This window comes from Ailuropoda melanoleuca, chromosome X (genome assembly GCF_002007445.2).
Source record: "Ailuropoda melanoleuca isolate Jingjing chromosome X, ASM200744v2, whole genome shotgun sequence".
NCBI classification, from domain to species: domain Eukaryota; kingdom Metazoa; phylum Chordata; class Mammalia; order Carnivora; family Ursidae; genus Ailuropoda; species Ailuropoda melanoleuca.
In genome coordinates, this window is record NC_048238.1 from 18,070,654 (window position 1) to 18,088,962 (window position 18,309).

At 42.0% G+C, this 18,309-nt stretch overlaps 1 long non-coding RNA gene across 1 annotated transcript; it reads right to left on the minus strand.

Moving 5' to 3' along the window:
* Positions 1-452: 452 nt before the first annotated feature.
* Positions 453-14,968, minus strand: LOC105241769. Its single transcript, XR_002144583.2, has 3 exons — positions 14,915-14,968; positions 12,276-12,428; positions 453-585 (listed from the first exon to the last, which is right to left on the minus strand). It is a non-coding gene; the product is annotated as an uncharacterized LOC105241769 (long non-coding RNA).
* Positions 14,969-18,309: the final 3,341 nt, after the last annotated feature.

Genomic DNA, 18,309 nt, shown 5'->3' on the forward strand with positions numbered 1-18,309 from the left:
ACTTGTGCTCTGGCTCGCTTTTGCTCGGTCTCTCAAATAAATAAAAACCAATCAATAAATAAAAATAAAATACCCAGGCCAGTGTCTGGCTCAAAGTAGATATTAAATTAATGTAGTAATTATTGTTATTGGTGTGCTGTTATTTGCCTGGGACCTTGTGATGTTCCCTTACTGATCCCTGCCCCTCTACTCCCTGGACATGTCTTCAAACTCTGCAGGTCAGCAGTTTGACCAACGGACCACAGTTCTTTTTCTACTCAGGTGCGTGTGACATGCATTTGGAAATGTATATCCTCCTCATAATAGAGCAGATAGAAACATTGGTTTGGTCTGGTCCTCACTCTAAGTTGTCTGTCCCTGATTCCTTTGGCACTCTTCCCCTCACTGGCACTGTGTCACCAACCCCGTTTAAGTAACCACTTAAACCTAAGCATTTTTACCTGAGGAAAGGAAAAAGGATTATTGCTGAAGACAAAGTCCTCAGGGCCGTCACAGTAGGAGACTTGCAGAGCCTTTTGCTTGGACGGTGGCAGGAACAGCCCAAGGAGCAGGGACAATGGGGAAGGAAGAACCCAACTCCTGGTCCTGCAAAACACAGAATGAGCCAAGGGGTATCAGGTGGCTGGTGAAACATGAAGACTGCTTCTTCTTTTGTAGTTTATTTATAAACCCGAAGTAATCTCCATCTTGTTGAAGGGGACCTTGAATCTTTGTAATAGAACCAATCCCAGCTTTGATTAAACACCTTTACTGTGAATTTGTAAAGCACCTGAATTTACAAAATGTGCAGAGAAATCTGGCTCATGATGATGAACCCAATCAAGCACAGAAGAAACAATCATTTCCTATTCCCCTCAGGTTGCTAAGGTCGCTATCTTTTTCATTAATCTTAAATTTCTTTTGGCTTTAATGTTAATTGTTTCAAACAAGCAATGAATACAGAATAAACATGGCCTAACTTTTTTTAATTAACTGTGAAATCCTATAGGACTAACACTCCCATTTTTCATTTCCTGTCTTCTGTCCCAATTAAGCACAATTATGAAATGATATACAGCTTGATTCAATCAGCTCCCTTTAAAAATATATATATTTATCTTCTTTTCTGGATAGTGAATGAAAAGATGTTCATTGTGACGGAAATGTAGAAACGCCACAAAGACAAAAGAGGAAGGAAAAATCACTCATTGCCCCACCAGAGAAATACAATTAACATGTTGAAGATCGCTCCTGTACTTTTATGTTTTATAATATAATATTTGTATTTTTACAAATATTTATAATATTTGTATGTTTTATTTAATCAGGATGATAATGTACATATTGCTTTTATGATCACATTTTAAAATCATTCAATGTCTTTCTCAACATGATTTTTAATGACTGTACAGTTTTCTGTCAAATGGTTACTTTAGATATCCAAGCTCTAATTGTTGACCATTTGGGTTTTTTCAAGGTATTTTTGCTATTTTAACACTTTGGGGAACATTCCTGTACATATATTTGGGCACAACTATGATTATTTCTCTAGGGTAAATTCCTAAAGGGAAAGTTTCTGTACAAATGGCATGTTTATCTTAAAAGGTATTTTTTACTTTGTAGAACCTATCACAACTACAACTAAATGACTATTCTTGTAATTATTTTTCAAATGACTGACTTCCAAAGTAGTCAGTAAGTTCTAACATTTTGGCTTCCAGTCTCTATCTCCCTCACTGTCTTTCATGTCTGCAAGAAGTGTAAAAATCTTTCGTCATGAACATGTGTCTATGTTTTTAGTTTGGGAAACATGGTGGCCATAATAACCGCATGCCATGAAATTTAAGTGCTCAGTAAAGTCCCATATATTGGCACGCCTCACACATAGTAGAAGCTCAAAAACTTCTTCCCGAATAAATGAATGAATGAATGGTTATCTGGTAAGGATTATATCATTTTGCACTCCCACCAATGAGGAGAGGAACTTACATCTTATAACTTCAGCCAGCCAACTTTTAGGCAAAAATTCTATATATCCCATATATGCTCAACTATTTAAGAAAATAAATTTGAATTGCTTAAGCGATAAAGCTATCTAAAGGAATCACTCAGTCTCACCAAAGTAAAAAGCATGTGATGTTAATTAACCTACTTCATATGTGTCATTCTAGAACAGCACTGACCAACAGAAATATGGTGTAAGCCACTTGTATAATTTTAAATTTTCTGGTAGCCACATTAAAAACAAATAAAAAGAACTGAGTGGAATTCATTTTAATAATATATTTTATTTAATCCAATATGTCTAAAATATTATCACTTCAACATGTAGTAAATATAGAAAGTATTAAAATTTTATATTCTCTTTCATACTAAGTCTTCAAAATCTAGTGTGTCTTACATTTAGAGCACACCACAATTCAGACACTAAATTTTCATCAGAAATTCTTGACCCATGTTTAGATTTCATAACATTTACAGTTGTTCCATACTCAAGGTGTTCCAAATACTCACAACGCAAGTTGTTCCAAATATACTACAAAGTTTTCCAATAACTGAATCAAGTATCAGTTTTTAAATTTTAATTCAAATAAAACAAAATTCAATTCCTCAGTGGCACCAGTCATATTTCAAATGCTCAGTAGACATGCATGGCTAGTGCCTGCTGAATTGGACAACATTGCAGAGGCCAGCCCTTTAAATGAGTATGGGCTGTCAGCATTTAACAAATTATCCCATAAATTAGATCTTATTGCCCTGTTTTCAGGTAAGGACATGGAGACTCTGAGAAGTTATCATTAGTATAGGATCACACAGCCAGGAATTAGTTTAGCCTCAAATCTAGGCATTTAGACCTCAAAGGCTGAATCCTTTCCCCAGTCCCACCAGCAAAATGGAAAATCTGTGTTAGGTGCGCAAATATCTAGAACTTTCCAAGACACTTTGCTTTCATGGCATATGGTTATGGCTACCATGTTGCCCAAATTAAAAACACAGACACATGGTTTTGACAAAAGATTTTTGCACTTCTTTCAGGTGTGAAAGACAGTGAGAGAGACACAGTTTGGAAACCAAAACATTGGAATTTGAGGACATTTCAATAGTTTGTGGCAGTGGTTTCCAACTTCTTTTAAACAGCAGAACCCTTCTATCCCTGAGATCTTAGATGGAACCCCAATATATAAAATCAACAAAAGTGAAGCTGCTCTATGAAATCATAGGGAGGGACTCCTAGAGACTGAAAGACCACTTCACACTCCCCTCTGTCACACTCTCCCCTCACCATAGCAGCCCATGAGGTAACACTCCAGAAGCGTATGACCCCATGAAATGGCATTTTAAAACAACTTTCAGAAAGGACTTCTGCTTTCAGAAAGATAGAGTAGTTGTACTTTGCCCTATTTCACCCACTAAGTACACCTTAATACTCCTGGACATTATATATCGAACAAATATAAGGAGACTCAGAAAGGTAGAGAAAAGAAGGTAGACAAACTAGAGACCTTGAGTCCTGAAAAACAACATGGTGGTGAGTTCCTGGTTTTTTCCTTTTTGTTTTTGCCTCAAATATCCCAGTCTGGGTACTGGGGAAGCTGGCTAACTAGAATTCCAATGGGCACGGACCAAAAGAAGTCCCAAGAAAAGCCTGCCTTCCCTAGCCAAAGGATCACAAAAGGGACAAACTGGAAAGACAGAAAGCTTTTAGACAATAACCACTCTACCCTAGCATACACCAGAGAAAATACTGTAGCCCCCATGCCCATCTCCATCAACAAAGGCTGACTGGGAAATCTGTACTTCTGTACTTGCCAGGCTGTAAACAAGCATCATAAGTCCCCCACGAAGGTGTTTTCAGAGAAGGCCAAATGAAGAGCACAGACATTCTTCTCCACTGGGCAGTAACAAGGCTCACCAACCTCCTGGTGTCAGTGGAGACCACATAGGGAAGCTAGACTTCCACTCCTACCTGTCAGTAATGAGGCACACCTTCCCTTCCCCACTGGAGTGGTGTCAAAGGGGGCCTAGTGGAAAGTCAAGATTTTTACAACCACCCAGTGGTAATGAGGCCTCCCACTCATGATATAAGTGGAAGCCATGTGGACAGCAGTAAAGAGGCACCCTGTTCCTCCCAGCCAGGATAGTATTGGCAGAGGCCCAGTAGGAAATGAACCTGAATTCTCACCTTAACCTAGCAGTAGTGCAGAGCTCTCCTCACCCAGGTGTGAATGGAGGCCAATGAAGAACCTGGATTTCTACCTCCCCCTATCAGTAACAAGGCAGCACCCCTCTCTTCTCCCTGCCAGAGTGATGTCAAAAGAGACCAGCTAAAACAGAAACTTCAAATAAGATCCACCATCTCATTACATAATACCAAACATGTCCAAGTTTCAACAGAAAATCACTTGTCACACCAAGAACCAGAAAATCTCAACTTGAAAGAGAAAAGACAATCAACAGATAGCATTACTGAAATGGCAGAGATGTTAGAATTATCTGACATGCTTCAATGAGCAATTATGAACATGCTTGAAAAAAATGAAAAATTAGAAAGTGTCAGCAAAGTAATAGAAGACACAAAGATGCATCAAATGGGAATTTTAGAAGTAAAAATACAATAACCAACATTCAAAATTCACTGGATGAGTTCAACAGCAGAATGTAAAGAATATACAAGAGAATTGGTGAACTGGAAGACAGAATGATAAAAGTTACCCAGTCTAGGGGCACGAGGGTAGTTCAGTTGGTTGAGTGCCCGACTCTTGATTTCTGCTCAGGTCATGATCTCAGGATGGTGGGTTGGAGCCCTGCCTCGGGCTCTGCAGTCAGCACCAAGTCTGCTTGTCCCTCTCTTTCTGCTCCTCCCCCTCGCTCTCGCTCTCTTTCTCAAATAAATTCTTTTTTTAAAAAATTACCCAATCTGAACAATAGAGAGAAAGTATACTTTAAAAAATAAATGATAGAACCTCAAGGACCTGTGGGACTATAACAAATCTAACACTCAAATCATCAGAGTCCAAAATGGGGGTCGGAGAAAGGTCAGGCTTAGGAAGTATTTGAAGAAATCATGGCTAAAACTTTTCCAAATTTGGCAAGAGATATGAACAGATTCAAGAAGCTGAGTAAACCCCAGATGGGATCAATCTAAGGCATTTCACACAAAGACACATCATAGTCAAACTTCTGAAAATAAAAGACAAAGGAAAAATCTGGCAAATAGCAAGACAGAAATGGCATATTACCTACAGGGGTAAAACAATTCGAATGACAGTAGATTTCTTATAAGGAACTGGGGAGGTCAAAAGATTTCTTAAGTGCTAAAGAATAAAAGAACCACCAATCCAGAATTCTACATCCAGTGAAAATAACCTTCAGGAATAAAAGAGGAAATAAAGACATTCTCAGATCCAGGAAAAATAAGGGACTCTGTCACTAGCAGACCCATGCTAAAATAACAGCTAAAGGAAATTCTCTGAACACAAAGGAAATAATAAAAGGAAATCTTGGAACATCAGGGAAGAAGGACAAATAATGGAAGGAATAAAAATATGGGTAAATACAATAGACCTTCCTTCTCTTCTTGAGTTTTCCACATTATATGTGACAAAAATTATAATACTGTCTGATGTAGTTCTCAGTGTATGTAGAGAAAATATTTAAGACAATTATATTATAAATGGGAGAGGGTAAAGGGAGTTAAGGGGAAGTAAGATTTCTATACTTCATACGGACTGGTAACACGTTGATACTAGCAAACCATGATAAATTATGTATATGTAATATACATTTTATATACCATTTTCAACGTTTTTCAGAGGGATACACTATGAAACACAGTAAATCAAACACGAATCACAGAAACATAAATAAAATGGAATTCTAAAGAATGTCCAAGTAACTCACAGGAAAGTAGGAAAAAACAAAACAGAGTAAATAGAAAATAAAAAGGAGTGAGAAAACCAACTTCTCTCGAGGATGTTGAGTAACTGGATCTCTCTTTCACTGCTGGGAAGAATGTAAAATGGTACAGCCCTGCTAGAAAATAGTTTCACAGTTTCTTAAAAAACTAACATATACTTCCCTTATGACCCAGCAATCTCACTCCTGGGCATTTATCATAGAGAAACAGAAACCTAGAGTGATACAAAAACTTGTACATAATTTGTCATCAGCAGCTTTATTTGTAATAGCCAAAACCCAGAAACAACTAAAATATTCTCAACAGGTGAATGGTTAAAGTGTGCTGCATTCATACCATGGAATACGACCCAGCAATAAAAGAGGAAGAAACTCTTAATATACACAATTTGGATGGATCTCAAGGGCACTATGCTGAGTGAAAAAGGCAATCTCGAAAGGTCACAGACAGTAAGATTCCATTTAGGTAACATTCTCAAAATAACAAAAGTGTAGAGATGGGGAACAGATTAGTGACCGCCAAGGGTTAGGATGGTATGGGGAGCATACTATACAGCTATGGGTAAAACTATACAGCTCTGTATCTTGACTGTGGTTCTTCCAATTGGTTATTGGTCCAAAATAAGAAGTTAAAAAAAAAAACAGTGATCAGACTGAACCATATGAAATGCTGATAAGAATGTGGAGTAACTGAATCTTTCATACACTGCTGATAGAGGAGTATAAATTGATATAATCACTTTGGAAAATAGTCTGGCCATTCCTTCTAAAGCTAAATGTGTGTGTGTGTGCACGCACGCACGTGTGTGTGCAAACTTTTTGGTTTGAGATACACACACAGATACCTTTTCGTTTGACAACTCCCCTCTTCGGTATAAACTCAAGTGAAATGAGATCATATGTCCACCAAAAGACGTGTACTAGACATGGTATTTTATTCATAATATCTAAAAACTAGAAATAACTCAAACGTCCGTGAACATTAAAGTGGATGAGTAAATTGAAGTATATTCATACAATGGAAATGAGACAGTCCTGAAAAGAACAGACCGCTGCTACACACAACCACAGAGAGGCATGTTAGGGACATTTTGCTAAGGGAAAGGAGCCAGATACAGAAGAACACATACTGTATGATTCCATTTGTGTGAAATTCAAGAACTGACAAAACCAGCTGATAGAGATGTTAGAGGTCAGAACATTGATCATCTCAAGAGAAGGGTGTGGGTACTGACTGGGAGAGGGCTGGAAGGAACCTTCTCGGGCTATGCAAATGATCTATATCTTACTCTGGGTGGTGTCCACACAGGTGTATAACTTTATAGAAATTCATCAAGCTGTACACTTAAGATTAGAGCACTTTAGTGTATGTGAGGAAAACCCCAATAAAAAGTAACAAATGAACAAACAAACCAACAAGAAATGACAAACCAAACCACTGGTAGTGGGAGACTGTTCTGCAATATCCAGGCTACTGGGTCACTTGGAATGGAGCACTGAAGTGAGGAGCTGTGTGTGATGGACACAGAGCCACCTTCCTGCTCTTTGGGGCCCCTGGCATGGAATGCCCTTCCCGTCTCTGCCACCTCCCTTAGTGGCACCAATTTAGCCCCAAACCTGGTGTCTGACTCTTCCACCCAAGCTGTGGTATGTTTTAGTACATTTACTTACCTCTGTTAAAGAGGTTATCACACCTTAAGTAAATATCTGTTTGCAAATATTTGCAGGGAGAAATGTGGCACAGTGCTTAGCCGTGTGGGCTATGGAATAGGTGAGATTGCCTGGGTTTGAATCCCTATTCAGTCACCTACTAACCCTGCTTTGGGCAAGACCTTAAATTCTGTGACTCTTCACTTTACACCTGACAGCGGGCTATGATATCCAGTAAACTCCAAATTAAAGATAGGTGAAGGGTGCCTGGGTGGTGCAGTCGGTTAAGCGTCCGACTTGTTTTGGCTCAGGTTGTGATCTCTGGGTGGTGAAACTGACCCCGCATCTGGCTCTGCGCTGGGCATGGAGTCTGCTTGGGACTCTCTCTCCCTCTCCCTCTGCCCCTCCCCCACCTCAGTCTCTCACAATTGGGGACAAGAAGCAAATCTGATTCATTCCTGTGTTCCTAACAATCCAGTGCTTGCCACACAGCTATGACCACCATAGCCAAGTAAGGACTCTGGAGCCACAGAGACTTGGGTTCAAAAGCCAGCTCTACCACTTATCAGCTGTGTGGCTTTGGGCATACAACTAAACCTCTCTGATACCAATCTCCTTGTTTATAAAACAAGAGAAGAAATGACGATTCGTAATGCTCCGAACAGTAGCTGCTGCACAGTAGAAGCTCAAATAAACATCTTCAGCTTAAAATAAACATCTTCAGCTTAAAATAAACATGTATTTAACTGAATTGAACCATCGAGGGGTTGTAGTTGAACCTACAGTATGAACAACTGTACTTCTCTGAGTAATCCAAACCTAAAGTCTGCATGGGGTTTTGAAGAAAATATTTGCCCACAGAGTATCCATCATAGCTGAAATGTGAAGTGTATTATTTAGGGGGAGGGAAACTTCTTTTACTTCAGACTCAGCCAGTGTGGGGAGAGAAGATGTGAAATGTCCCTTCCCCTGGGGCGAGGTGGGTGAACCAGAAGGAGGGGAAGGAAGAGCTGTCCTTGCCATCCCCTCCTACAACTGGAGGCTGGTGTGTGGCATTGGGCCCAATGAGAGGTATTGATTTGTTCTTTCCAGGAAGAAATGCACATTACTCATTTTTTAATAGGCTGTCTTGTTCTGGAAGGCAACTCCTGTGACTTTGAAATAATGCACTTGTGTGGTTTAGGTATAGTCTGCTTTGGAGGAAATTCTGCTTTGGGGGTATGCTGTTTTGATTAAGTGGGTGCACGGGAGAGCTCTGTTCTCAGTCCCATGATTAATGGAGGAAATGTCCTTAGTCCTGTTCTCTGCCTGTTCCTCGCTTGACTCTCGTGGTACACGATCTCCCCAGAGCTCATTATGACTAACAGCTTGTTATATGATGCTGTCTTCTCCCATATGGTCAAATGTGTCATTCTACACGGGCGTTTGAAAAGTTCCTAGTCCAGTCTCACTTTGCCTGGCACCGGTCACTTTTCTCAACATTTCTGCATCACCTTATTATTTTGTCCTCACAACAAAAACTGGTGAGGTCACATACTGACCCGTTCCACTGCCAGGCAAAGTGAAGCATGAGCGGTAGAAAATGGAGGACAGAAAGAATGAGAGTTAGGCACCTTGAAGGAGGAGGAGCGGCAGAGGCATTTAGGACCTAACTAATCATTTATTAATTAAGTAAGTAATATTATATAGCACATGGTGCTTTCTCTACTAGGAAAAAGGAGAAAAACAGATATATTGAAACACTGGGAATGTCAGACACTTAAAAACACTTTCCCAAAATATACTGGCACAACTTTATGGAATAGGGATTCCAAAAAAATTATACTAAATATAATTTCCTTCTGTATCTGTGAGTTTATTCATTAATTGTCTATCAATATCTATTGTATGCCTGTTAAGTATAAGACACACTGGAGAAATGGAAAAATGAAGAAAATCGTGTGACCTCAAGAAGTTTATCATCTAGTAGAGTTTAAGATACACCTATAAAACAGAATATGGCAAGTGACTTCAGGTTTTCAGAGGAGGGAGAGGCCCATGGGAGCAGCAAGCAATCCCGGGGAGGTTTTCATAAAAGGCATCTCTGAGCCTGAAGGAGTTCAGATTGGCAGCCATGAAGGGGCTGTGAGACACCACCAGAGAAAGCAGCTGCCGTAAAGAAATGCATCAGAAGCCAGAAAGCAGGGGCGCCTGGGTGGCGCAGTCGTTAAGCGTCTGCCTTCGGCTCAGGGCGTGATCCCAGCGTTCTGGAATCGAGCCCCACGTTGGGCTCCTCCGCTATGAGCCTGCTTCTTCCTCTCCCACTCCCCCTGCTTGTGTTCCCTCTCTCACTGGCTGCCTCTCTCTCTGTCAAATAAATAAATAAAATCTTTAAAAAAAAAAAAAGAAGCCAGAAAGTAGAGGACTCTCTCTCAAAGTGTCAGAGTGATGACAGTAGGGCCTATTCCTATCGAGGCCCGTTTTAGAAGGCTTCAGCGAAGGAACCTGAGCTACATTCTCTCATAATGTGCATTCTCTCCACTTGGGTTGTGCATTGTGCAAATTCAGAGCAGGGTTTGGGTGCTTTCTGAAAGCGCTGGTGCGATTCTCTGTGGCAGGGATGTGGCAGAGGAAACTTTCCTAATCATACGTGGATGCCAGTGTTAGTGGAGATGAGTCCCAGTGAAGCTCACAGATAAAGCCAGATTGGGCTGTGCAACTTCTGACCCCAGAAATGATTTGGTCTAGAAGGCTGCTTTGAAAACCACCTGGGATTCTAGCCAAGCGGGTTTTGGACCATCTGATTTGTGTTGCCGTGTTTGGTGAGCCCGAACATGGATAGCGTACAGCTCTGGGCTGAGAGCTCACCTACCCTGCATTTGGCCCAGGCAGCTGTTCTCCTGGCTGTCTTTGCTAGATGACCTTTTCTATTGTTGCCCCCACTCGAGGGATAAACCTGGAGATGAGGTGTAAACTCCTGTCCCAGCGGGCTGCAGCGAAGGGGGATTAGGACGCCACCTGGTTTGTGCCCTCATAGAATTACTGACCTCCGTGGCCTGGAGTGGCCTCTGCCATTATTTTTAAGCCAAGTAGTTGGGAATTAGTCATCACCTAGAATTTAGTATGTGTGTTTCTTGGCGTCCTAACAGAACACTTTGCTCAGTACACATGCAGTATATTTACCCTTGGGTCCAACATATAATAAAACGGTGCTGTTTTGTAATAGTTCCTCGTGTCATAGTCCAGGATGATGGATCATCTTGAGCCTTTAGCTGCTCACTCTGGTCTCAAAAGGGAATGGCTTCAGCGATCCTTTCCCACAGGTAGGCTTGGGTCAGAATGGGCCCTTATGTAGATGCCCTTCCTCGCAAATCAAGAGCCATCCCAGTTTTCTCCCTGTAACAGCAGGAGGGATACAAGAGGCCTTCTAGCTTGCGGGGATGGCTGAAGGATCAAAGCTTGTTAGTTTCCAGGTCTTATATTGCCTTCTAGATGACTAGTTTGGCCCCTGACCCCTACTCTGCCCAGCGATTTGGTTCCTGTGAATTCTTTTTTTCTTTACTACACGGCCACTATTTGACACTCTGCCCCTTGCCTTCCTGGCTGCTCAGTCTCGCTGTCGGTCAGCTCTGTTCCACCCTCCCTGGAGTTCCTGCAGTCTTTCTACAAAGGGGACTGTTTACCCAGCTCCTGACCCCTGGTTCGGCCTTCACTGTGGATCTGACCGAATCTCAGCATCTTATAGGACAACCATATAGTCCATCTCTTCCAACCCTTTCTTCTCCTTGCACTTGGCTCTGACCCTTACCTCAGCCCTCTGGACATGGCTACATGTCTTATCTTTGCAAACCCCTACTGCCTGTATTGGTGTGAATGACACCATGTCCACATGTAAAATCCTTATGACTCAGCATCCCCACTCCTAGACATCTATCCCAAAGAACTGAAAGTAGGAACTTGAACAGATCTCTATACATGAACATTCATAGCAGCACTATTCACAACAACAAAATGTGGAAACAACCCAAGTGTCCGTGGACAGATGAATGGATAAACAAAATGTGGTCTATCCATACAATGGACTATTATTCAGCCATGAAAAGGAATGAAGTTCTGACACAGGCCATAGCATGGATGAACCTTGAAAACACTATGCTAAGTGGAAGAAGCCAGGCAGAAGGGACAAATATTGTATGATCCCACCTATACGAAATATCTAGAATAGGCAAATTAGGAAGTAGAATAGAGGTGATCAGTGCCTGGGGGAAGGGAAGAATGAGGAGCTGCTGTTTAATGGGTACAGAGTTTGTATTGGTGATGGGTACACAGTATTGGGAATGTAATTAATGCCACTGAAGTGTATACTTACAAATGATCATGACAAATACTATGCATATTTGACCACAATTTTAAAAACTTTTTTAAAAAGTCTCTGTTACCAGCACAGTATGAGTTACCCCAAATGGGCTTTCTTTTTTTGGTGCCCTGCACCCACTTGGCCTCTCAGTACATCTGTGGACAGTAGCTAGCACCTAGAAATGCTCAAATACGAAAAACAGATGAGTTTACCTAAGGACAGAATTGACTATACACTAGTGGCCTCACCATTACCAACAGAGTTTATGCAGCAGGACTGCCAGGGCCTTGCAGAGTTACAAAGATAAATGCACTATAGGGGAAAGAGTCAGGGCCTGCATTTCTTAAGAGAGCAGAGAGAAGCAGCAGAGTGAATTGAAAAGGACAGAAGGTACCTTGCATGTGCCAGAAAGCAGGAACACAGAGCTCGTTGCCCCACTCCCATTCTTCAAGTTTCTTTCTTGGATCAGCACAGTCGTAGGAGAAACCTCATCTTCAAACAGCCATTCCGTCCCTGGCACCGTTGCTTCCCCAAGAGGGCAGTGTCTCTGGAATGTGTCCAAGAGCAAAATGGATTTTTAGGGATCAAAGACTTAATTCATATAAAAAGCAAGGTTTACAGCTGGGAAGAATTACTATTCGATGCTTTTTTTTTCTCCTTTCTGTAATTTATTTCTGGTGTGTTAGAAAACCCTGGGGGAAAATTAATGTGATTTGTTTAAAATTAAGACAGGCTCCAGTGAAATTTTCATTATACTCCCCAAACCTCAAAATTAAAAAGACACCATGAGAACGTATATAAATTTCCCTCAGTGCTCTAAATAATTCCTTCAAGGTGTACTCTGTAATTTTTATTGTGTCTCTAAGCTTAAAATTCACTTCCTAAAATATGTAAACAGCAGTGTCAGGCAAAGGATGGACATCCCATTTTGTACACAGAAAATAGAAGCCCAGAAAGGAACAGGAGCAGCCTGCTTTGATGTGTTTGTGGGAGAGGCAGGACCAGAGCCAAAACCTCCTAACTCTTCAAATCCCAGGCTCTTTTCAAAGAAACCGTTCTGAACAGATGCAATGCAGGGATTAAGATCAGGTTTCTTGGCTAGGGTCAAAATGACAAGTCAGCAGCACAAGAAATCCTGAGGAGTGAGGGATAAAGCACCCTGAGCTCAACATCTTCAGGCCTGAGAGGAACAGTTTCTCAACCTTAACTTTCCAAACTGTATGTGTCCCAGCCAGTGTGGGCCTAGTTACCAGCCATGCTAGGATGTTGCCTCAGCCAAAGGCCTATCAGGGAAGCGTTGAGTCAGACAGAACTGGGCAGGACTGGGACTAAGGAAACTGACCTTGCCTTGGGTGGCCTGTAGTTCAAATCAAAATGTTCTGAATAATAGGGAACCCTTGGGTCTAGAAGGACATCAACACAGAAGAGGTGCAATTCAGTGAATGGGACAGCATGGCAGGAATATCTGGCCAGATTCTGCATGTGAGAGCAGGTTAGCAGGGCATCCTTGGGGCTCAGCCAGTGGCTAAGGATAGTCAACTCCAGCACCTTGGAGAGAGAGAAATAGAAAAGCTGGTAAGGCAGTCAAAGCCTGGTCAGACAGACAAGGGCCTGCTTCCTGGCCAAAGGGTTTACAAATCAGGAGAAAGGACAGCAGTTCAAGTACACAACTAGACACATGGGATAAGAGTTAAGATATCATTTGGAAATGCTTCTGGCTGTAAATATCAGAAAAACAGCTAACAGTGGCTTAAACCCTAAGAGCATTTATTATTTACTTCATAAAGAGTCCAGAGATAAGCAGTCCCAGGATTCGTTCAGGAGCTCAACAAGGACAGAGAGATTTTGGGTTTTTTCTGTCCTTCCCACCTACCAGTCTTCAGCATAATGGCTCTTCTGCCCTTGGACTTGCTACCTAATGGTCACAAAATGGTTGCCACAGCTATAAGCATTTTATCTTCAAATAACTGTCCCCAAAGGCAGAAAGTAGAGGAAAATATTTCTCAGAAGGGTTCTCCTTATGTCTCATTGGCCAAAGTTGTGTCACATCAGTACCCACAAGACCACACAGTATTTGATTTTGCACTTCTGCAGTGTGAGGTAGGCAAAGGAAATAGAGGAATGGTTATAGAATACCAGCCAACAGTACCTCGCACAGTGGGGCAGGGTGGCTGCGGCTTAGTGGGACATGCCAGCGCCCAGGGTCTCCCCACCAAGCACCCCAGACACCAGGCTTGGCAAGCCAGACCAACTCCAGACCCCCATTTCCTAGTAAAGATGGAGCTACTAAAACTCTTGGGACTAAATCTTTGGTTGAAGGTCTTTAGTGCAGACATATGTTTTGGAACAATCCTCTTAACCCAAAAACGTGTATGTGAAATCCTGTCTTCCTGTAAGAAACAATGGCAAAGTCCATCATTAGGGATAGCCGAGCCTACCCTGGCCCCACCCAATGACAAAATTTAGTGAAACTGCCCCCTAAGACTCTGGTCTCCTTGGGTGGCCTCTGGGAGGCCAGGTCCTCAAATTAGTTCCTATGATAGGCTTTCTAGCTGTCTTGGCACCTGAGTGTTCCAATAAACCAGATGACCCTCTCCTGACAGATGTGATTCCAAATCACAGCAACTGGAACCAGGGGTAATGATAGCTAACACTTACAGAGCATTTTCTATGAGCCAGGAGCAAGATGCTCTATGCCCTTTCCATGCCCAGACTCGTTTAACCCTCGTAACAACCCTGTGAGTAGGCACGGTTATCATCATACCTATTTTACACATAAGGAAACTGAGGCACACTGAGGTTAAGGTACTTTTAGTAAATGGCAGGGCCAGGATTTGAAGTAGGACAGCCTGGCCCCAGAATCCATACTCTGAACCACTACACTGCCTCTGATCCAGGTCAGCTTTGCAGTGCTTTGAACGACACATGCAGACGCACAGCGCGCAGAGGCAGGAGGAAGCATATGGATGACGGAGGAAGGCAGGGCACTGCCATTCATTCGTTCATTGCCCCCCCAGGGTCTGGTGCCCTTACCTGGTGCTGTCGTAGTAGGTTGTGGAGGCACCCACCGGACAGGGAGGATCACTTCATCTGGACAGTGGCACACTGTGTTAATAAGAAACCTAAACGGAGAGTGTCTAATCCAAATATTTGTGAAAAGAGCAGTGTCTGCTCTGGGCCAGGCAAGATCAGACACGGCCTATGTTAGGATGGAGTTGTCACTTGGGTTATACTTAACATTCCCACATAATGGAGTCTTTGTGAACTTTTTACAAGACATAAACAAAACATCTTTTTTTCTCATGCAGTTACTTCAGAGAGATTTTCTGGCTGCCTGCCTAATGCTGACATGAGATTGCTTTTATCTTAACTGCTGAAGTCATGAGGTAACAATATTTGAAACACAAAGCTTGCTCCTGTTTTCATTGCTTTGTGACTTTTTTGTCCATGAAGTGCCAAATATAAAATTCATTTTAAAAAGGTTTTGTAACCATATAGATTTCCTCCAGGGCCCCTTTTAAAGGGTACTCACAACTTTATAAAATATATGAAATTGGGGAGGGCGGTGCCTGGGTGGCTCAGATGGTTAAGTGTCTGCCTTCGGCTCGGGTCATGATCCCAGGGTCCTGGGATCGAGCCCTGCATTGGGCTCCCTGCTCAGCGGGGAGCCTGACTCTCCCTCTCTCTCTACTGTTCCCCCTGCTGTGCTCTCCCACTCTCTCTGTCAAATAAATAAAAATCTTTTAAGAAATATATATATATATGAAATTGGGGTTAAAATATGTGGACTGTTTAATGACCTAGGGTTTTGAGGTTGTAACGATGAAAGTCAATCACCCTCTGACTTTGGCAGCACCTTTAGGTAACTCGGCCTCCATTGAGGGGAATACAAAAATTCTAAAAGCTCAAAAATAATATTTCACCTAAACTGGGTGTTTGGGATTTGATTCTAGATGATGTGTGGATCACAGGGCAAGTATACAGTATTTTCAGCCAAAGGGTGACTCTCTAATGACATAATCTACTTTTGGGGCCACCATTACCTCACCTTAAGCTGATTCACTTTAATGACACAATGGGTGACATTAATGACATAATGTGATAAATAATCACCATTGAATTCCCTAATTCAACCTCTTTCATCATTTAAAGTTTGATTGTAAAAAAAAAAAAAGCAATATAGAATGAAGACTTTGTTTTACTGAGAAGGTGGAAATTGAAATTTAGTATTTAGGATATAGTCCAAAAGCCACCATCTTAAAAGTTCCTTCTGCCCCTGATTAGAGATAAGGAATAGCCTCTTTTGGGAGGGTGGGCCACCTGGAATGGTACCAAGTAAGGAAGAACCTTCTAAGGGTCAGGTACAGAGCTAACTCTAAAGGTTGGCCCTAAGCAAATGTATGAAGTCAGGAAATTTTGCCTGTCTGCAACCCCCATGTCCCTTTCTTGACTTGGCCCCCTTCCCCTCACCCTCCCACCTATCTCCCTTGCTTTCTCTCTAATGGAGGAAGGGATGGTCAGGGAAGGCCTCAACATCACTGTTTCTTTTCCAGACTCTTAGCTCTTGCTTTCCAGTTATCCAGGTTGATTAGATCCATTCAAATACTGCTCAGGCAGCCCAGGCTCAGAGGAAATGAATATGTAGCAGCATTCCAAATTAATAGCTTACAGGAGAAATGCAGTTTTTAGGCCAACCAGCAAATAATACATTCCCTCACTTGCAAGATCGCCTGCTTCCAAGGCAGAAGAAAACAGCAATAGTCAGGATAGACTAAGTCAGCCTGTGGTAACAAACAACTCGGAACTTCAGTGGCTTACACGGAGCAAAAGGTATTGCTCACTCATGACTGATGTCTGGCATGGCTCTGCTCCTTGCCATATTCCCTCAGGATGTTGAGGCAAAAGAAAAAGAGAGATCATGAGCCACAGGGAAAGGGTACTGAAGAAGGAGAAAAAAGGAATATTTGGGGAACAGTAATACATCTGCCACAAGTACATGGGACTGTTTCTCAGAAGAACCCTAGGCTTAGAGTCAAAAAACGGTTCCCCTGTCAGCTCTGCTGCCTAACAAACTCTTGACCTTGGACAAGTCTCTTCACCTCTCTGAGCTTCATTTTACAATTAGGAAAATAAGGAGACTGAATTCCATGACTCTCAAGGTGCCCCCCAGCTTGGAGACCAGAGGTTCTGATTGCTAGAAGAGGGACTCTCTCGCCAACCAGGGCCTTCAGTACACTGCCAAAGTTTTTCTCTAGACTCTTCTGACTCTATCAGAAGGTACCTTATTTGGGCTATAAAAAGCCTGATGTCTCAATTGGGATTTTATTTGAGAGACAGAGAGAGAAAGAATGAGCAGTGGGGAGGAGCAGAGGGAGAGAGAGAGAGAGAGAAGCAGACTCCCTACTGAGCAGAAAGCCCGACGCAGGGCTTGATCCCAAGACCAGGGGATCATGACCTGAGCCAAGGGCAGACGCTTAACTGACTGAGCCACCCAGGTGCCCATTGGGAGTCCATTTCTGAACCCCAGAACACAGAAGATGATTCATATGACTCTGTTCTCAATTCTCCCAAGGAGAGTTAAGAACAAGTACCATTCTAGATGCACAGGAAAGAAGTTAGCTCATTCCATACAATGTGTGATGTGCACCAGGGTCTAATTCTCTCTTGGAACCTCTTCTAATTATCACCTGGGTCTGTTCTTTGGATTTGAAGGAGCTCAGTCAGCTCAATCAAACCTCCCCAAACCTTCTGAAAAATTCAGTGCTGTCCCCAAATGCCTGCAAATTCATAGGAGCTCATGGTTTCCTGACCACTTCTCAGTAGGAATTCCAGCTCTTCCTGAGTCTCACTCACACATTTCTTCCTATTCTGTTCTCTCATCTCATCTCTGTCCAGGTGAGAAAGGCAACGCCTTTAACCTTCATCTAGTTGAGGGAAATTAGCTATCCCCAAAGCAAAAAAGTTCTATGTTATGTGTCCCAGAAGTTAAAAACCCAACTAACAAAATAGGTCCTTAATCCTTAGTGCTTTGTTCCCTCAATGTTTAATTCCTAGGTTCTTAGCAAATACTGCAATTCTCTTTTTTTTAGGATTTTATTTTTAAGTTATCTCTTCACACCTACATGGGGCTTGAACTCACAACCCTGAGATCAAGAGTCACATGTTCTATCAACTGAGCCAAAAAGACACCACTGCAATTCTCTTTCTTTTTGAGTCACCTGAATCTTTCTCCAGGTGAACACTCATTCTGTTTACTTTGACATCCTTTGTTTTCAAAATGTATACTTTAATTGCTTTTCAAAGTTGTATAAATTTGTTTATGAATACAAGAGTCTCCATCCCCTGAGGATCCCAACACAATTTCTGGAAGGGGGGGTGCATCTTGGACCACACATGTATTAGAGAAGCGGTAAAGCTGATGTGTTAAG